Below are 6,000 nucleotides of genomic sequence, written 5' to 3'. Positions count from 1 at the left end.
TTCTCCTAGGCTGGAATAACCTCTGAGGAAAAGGTAAAAGGCATAAAGTAAACCCTAAGAACCCCATAGTATTAGTGACGCCTCAATTAATAAATTGTATGGAGGCATGACTTGTTCTAGTAAATTCAAAACAGTTAAAATGTGTGGGGTCATGTGTTTCAGCTCTCAGGCCTAGGCCTAGGGGGGTGGGTGGTGATGAGACAGACTAGACTGAGGGACTGGTCATATTTTTTATGGCCTGTGACCTAGCTAAGCTCCAGGACAGATGTGGGAAATGAAGCACAGCCAAGTTAATGGTTTGCCCAAAGTCAACCAAGTGAGTGTTAAAGTCAAGACCAGAACCCAGTGCTCGCTCCCAGCCCTAATCATTTTCAGAGAAACATATTGTCCTATGATACCAATTACATTGAAAGTCTGGTATGATTTGATTCATTTATGAGGCAAAGGTTTTCAAATCCAATGTTATAAAGCTATGCTGTCCAATATGGTAGCCACTAGCCACATGTAGCTATGAAGCACTGGCATGTGGCTAGTGCAAACTGAGATGTGCTGTGAGTGTAAACTATACATTGGATTTTGAAAATTTAATCCAATAAATGTAAAGTATCTCATTAATAATTATTTATATTGATTACATGTAATATTTTAGATATTGCGTTAAATAAAATATATTAAAATCAGTTTCATCTGTTCTTTTTGTTTCTTTTAATGAGATCAGTAAAAAATTTTAAACTACATATGTGACTCACATATATTTCCATTGGAGAACACTGTCATATAGTGATTTCTCTCTTTTTTTTTTTTAATAATTTTATTTATTTATTTTTCCCCCAAAGCCCCAGTAGATAGTTGTATGTCATAGCTGCACATCCTTCTAGTTGCTGTATGTGGGATGCAGCCTCAGCATGGCCGGAGAAGTGGTGCATCGGTGCGCGCCCAGGATCTGAACCCGGGCCGCCAGCAGTGGAGCGCGCACACCCAACCGCCAAGCCACGAGGCCGGCCCTAGTGATTTCTCTTTATAGAGGAATCCTTGTGCTTGATAAAGGAGTCCTTGGAACTGACAGAGCTAGCAATCCCCTCTCCAGCCCATTCTCTCCCAATTTATTTAAATAGATTAACGTGGTGAGGATATTGTGGTCTATGCTCAGAGGTTTAATGCTAACGGCAATAGTAATAATAACAAAAACAGCCACCATTTATTGTCTTTTCTATGTGCCAGCATTGTGCCAAGTGCTTTACATTTGCCTCATTTACTTGTCACAACAACCCTATTATTATTATTTCCGCTTTACCAATGAAGGAATTGTGGTTCTGAGAGAATCAGCAACCAGCCAAGGTCACGAGCTGGTTAAGTGTTTGGACTGGGATGCCACCCCAGGCCACTTGCCTTCAAAGCTCAGGCGCTTGTGTGCCACACAATTCTGCTTTGGCGGAACTAACACTCCCAACGAAAATACTGCCCTCAGAATTCTACAAATTCCCACTATGTTCGAAGGCACTGGAGGGACGGTGGGATACAGAGAGAGGGGGAAAATGATTGCAGTCCTCAAGGATCTTACAATTGAGCCAGGAAAACACATGCGCAATGAAATATATGACAAAATAAGACCTGATGAGAGATTAAAAAATGAATTTCTCTAGACAGGAGAGAGATTAATTCCAGTTGTGGGGAATAAGGGAGGGTTTCATGGAAGAGGCAGCATTTCAGAAGGAACTCTAGAGATGAGGAAGTTTTTTCCACAGTTGGAAATAGCTAGGGAGAGTCATTCCAAGTGGAAGAAGCGGCAGGAGCAAAGGCACAGAGCTTTGTGAGGAGACCAGCAAGGACTCCAGATGGGCTATTAATACATGGCAAAAGGGGAAAGGAAGGACTGAAGAGATAGAGCATACCATGTTTTGGACAAGTAGAGGAGTGAGAAGTAAGAAAGTAGAAACGACTTATATACCTTGCTTTCTCGACAATGTGGTAACAGCATTTCTTGGGTTGAGAAACAGTCTTTAGGTGCAACTTTCAAAACCAAAGGTAGCTTTGTATTAATGCACTTTGTAGAATACTAAAGTCTTTTTTCTAGAATCTAGCATAATAAGCAAGAATACCAATCACAACAAAATCAGCCCCTAAGACCTTCCAAGAACTACCCAATCTTCATAAGCCAAAAGGAATATATCCAAATATAACAAAGACACCCTGGGACTGATCCCTTGGTGGCCAACATTCTTCCATATTCCAGGATCTCTATCAGCAGAAACAGAGTGCCTTGTCATCCCCAACCCCAATCCACACTCTGGTCAAAATCCTAGTTTTCTTCTATTCCATTAGAGGAAGGCCTGTCTCTAGGGCAATAGATTCACCAAAGAATAACAATTGCTAACATTTACGAGGCAGGCAGAAAAGACTGGAAAAAGCAGCTTTCACCAGATGTAGAAGAGAGTGAACAATTTTATTCGATAATGTGTTGGAATCCCTTTTTAGGTGTTTGCTGTGTTTTTCAAATGTTTAAGACAGAACTCACTCACGCCCTTGACACAGTAGCTGGAGCTCCCCTTTCTCTAGGGCTGATTATACTTGTCTTTCCTCCGCCAAATCCAATAGGACTCAGAACTTTCACTGCTTGTTCTGTTTTCAAATTCTTCTGGGAAATTGGAGCCACCAGATGAAGCCTATTGTTCTGGGAGAAGTTTATTGATTAAAATGTGGTCGCAATCTAATCCCAGCCCAGGGTTTGCCTCGAGGTTAAAATGTGTGTGTGAGGGGGATGGGATTAAGGAAAGGATGCATGTTGAGGGGTAAATTTACCCCAGGTTAACTACCCTTTGCACCTTTTACTACAAACTCATTATCATAACCCAGCACTGAGTGAATCCTACTCCTTCCGGAACTAGCCCTATTCCAGGAGGCACTTACTGTTAATCCTGGAGCTACCCCTCTGGCATGCCTTTTATCTACCAGGACTATCTAGTTTTTCCAACTTCTTACCACAAGAATTCATTACTTCCTTGCTGGCCTTTTAGAACTGTTTCCTTGGGTCTTCTCGATGAGATCGCAATCTTTGAGATATTGGGGCTTTATGGAAGAAGGTTCTCCCTTCAGACTTGTCTTGAGTTGCTGAGAGCTTCCTGGAGAATTAAAAATGCCCATTGACTGCATGAACTGAAATTGGTGTGATTAGGGTGAGAAAAGGGAAAAGAACAAACATGACAGTGGGCAAGGGCACAAATAATCTTCAAAAGGAAAAAACAGGGTCTGACCAAAGTTGGGATTTTGATTCTCCTTACAAAGCCAGTGTAGACTAGAGGAAGGCTCCTTTCTGATCTTTCTCTTAAGGTTGATTGAACATTTTCAGATCCCTCAGCTCCACCAGCATGAGCTCTACAGATTTTTCTATCTTATTCTAGTGTCCCTTCAGTCCTTATATATATACAGGGCTTAGACTTGATGACATAGTTAAGAAAATTTTTTCGTTTTAAAATGTTTGAAGACTTAGGTCTCCAAAATGTTTTCTCATCGCAAAAGAGTAAAAAATATAAAGTAAAATGTTAGTGTTGCTCTTCTGCACTCCTTCACACTCCCAACCTTCAGTCCACAGTCAGCAGTTTATTTACTCTTCATACAGCAAATGTATACTGAATCCTGACTCCGTGCCCGGTACTGTTTCAGGTGCTGTGTGAGTAAAGTGGTGAAGAAAGGAGAGGGTGTTCTGCCTCTCATGGAGCTTCATTCTAGTCGAGCAGAGACAGACCCTAAACAAATGAATGCTCGTTGCTTCAGGAAAGGGCTTTGGGTCTCACTCTGAGTGGGATAAGGTGACATAGTAGGGCTTAGCTTGGTGCAGAGGAGTGAAATGGCCTTTTTAAAAGGCCAACTCTGGCTGCTGCTTGGAGACTAGTTAGAAGGTTACTGGAAGAGCCCCAGTGAGAGATGATGGTGGCTTGATTAAGGTGACTCACCAGAGAGGTGGTCAGAAGTGGTTCCATTTGGGGATGTATTTTGAAAGAATTGTCAGGATTTGATGATAAACTGGACGAAGGGTATGAAAGAAAGAGAGTAGTGAAGGAGGGAACTAAGGTTTTAGGCTTGAGCAACTGGGTAAATAGAGTGTAACTGAAATGAGGTGGAGAGCTCAGGTTTAGGTTAGACGTAGGTGACCAGAAAGTTCTGTTGTGGATCCTCTCAGATATCTGCATGGAGATGTCCAGGTGGCAAAGGCATTCAAGAGAGGGGAAGCTAGAATTCCACATCTGGGATTTGTCACACACACATGGAATTAAAAGCTACAGCTCTGCATGTGTGTGCCAAGGGAGTGCATGAGAGTGCACGAAGACAAAGGAGAAGATTCATAACTGGAATGGAATGGAATAACTAAAAATTAAATAGTCAAAGTTATTTTGTTGAACATTATACATGCTAGTACACCAAGCACTATTACAAAGACTGGAATGATATCTAATGGAATCTCTATTATTCTGCCTCATATTGTTAGCCAAATTTTTATAAGCGTTTATTGGCTCAAAAAGGAGGACACCAAGGTTTTTGGCCAGAGAAACTGGAAGACTGTAGTTGTAATTTACCAATTTGGGGAAGACCGGGAACAGACTTGTGTGGGGTGTGGTCAGGGCAGGAAATCAAAACTTGAGATAATCAAGTGGAGATGCTGACTAGGATGTTAGATATGGGAGAAGGAATTTAGGGGAGAGGTCTGGTTTGAGATTAGATTTGGTGTTTTCAACATCTAGATAATGTTTAAAGCTATTGTATAGTTTAATATTAAAGACATGAATGTCATCTCCACAGGGGGTGAGTGTGGCCAGAGAATAGATAATCAAGAAAAGATAATCAAGGACTGGCCTGGGGGGGTTCTCCAATGTCTAGAGATGGAGGAATTGGAAGAGAGACAGTGAGGTAAGGGAGGAAAAAGCAGAAGTGTTGTCTAATATGCCAAATTATCTTAAACATTACAACTACTTAAAATATCAAACAGTCGCAGATTCTTTTTAAACTTAACACAAGCGTAGAGTACCATAGATTTGATTTACATCATCTCTGTCTTTAGTTCTTAATCTCCGCAGGATTATAGATACTTGCCTGCTAAGAAAATGATTATGTCATCCAAATAATTTGGAGGTTGCTTTCCCAAAGGAATATTTTGGAATTATGTTTCCAGCCATACATTTCCAGCTAATCAGCGTTGCACACTGACCAGAGATTTTGGCTGGGTGTGACATGAGAAGTTGCAGACATCAGAACATGGCTTCTCAATCCCTGACTGAGTTGCTGAGGTGCTCTTTAGAGTCTCTGCACCAGGAATCCGAAGGGGAGAGGGTGGAATGGTCACATAATATAACCCCCAGGGGGTTGAGTTTCTTTACCTACCATTCAAGTCAGGTTGGAGTCTTTGAGTAACCACAGGGGAGCTACAGCACAAGACTGGACTTGTCATTTCTTTATCTTCTGAGGTTGTGTCAAGATCTTTCCCTGGGATTCTGAATCTGGGGTTGGAGGAGCCCTCCAAAGGGTCTTCTGTGGATAGAACCCAGTGATCTGTGAATTTGGATGGAGAAAACATTATGATTTTATTTTCATTAGCTTTTAATTGAAATTCAGCAATTTCTTCAATTATGAATGTAGGCAACAAACTCCATTAGTATTAGCAGGACCTGGACTTTGTCATCAATAGAAATCACAGTTATTATCATACCGCCTTACCTTTGTTTCAGATATCTCAAAATGTCATCTATGCTCCTCAAGACTTCAAAATTGCAGTAGTTATTAGACCTGATGCTATATCTTTTTTATTGTGTTAGTAAAGAAGCACATATACATACAACTATTTCAATATAATTGGTTCCCTTTGTAATCTTTTGCATTTTATTTTGTGTACTTATATTTTTTATTTTATTCTGAGAAGGGACTTCATTAGACTGCCAAAGAGGACAATGGTTCAGAAAGGTGGAGAACCCCTTCTGTCGCTGAACTTGTGTCCTGTGTTCTTTCCATATA

This window comes from Ceratotherium simum, chromosome 18 (genome assembly GCF_057802395.1).
Source record: "Ceratotherium simum simum isolate JZ-2026a chromosome 18, ASM5780239v1, whole genome shotgun sequence".
Lineage (NCBI taxonomy): Eukaryota > Metazoa > Chordata > Mammalia > Perissodactyla > Rhinocerotidae > Ceratotherium > Ceratotherium simum.
Note: the sequence above shows the minus strand (reverse complement) of the source record.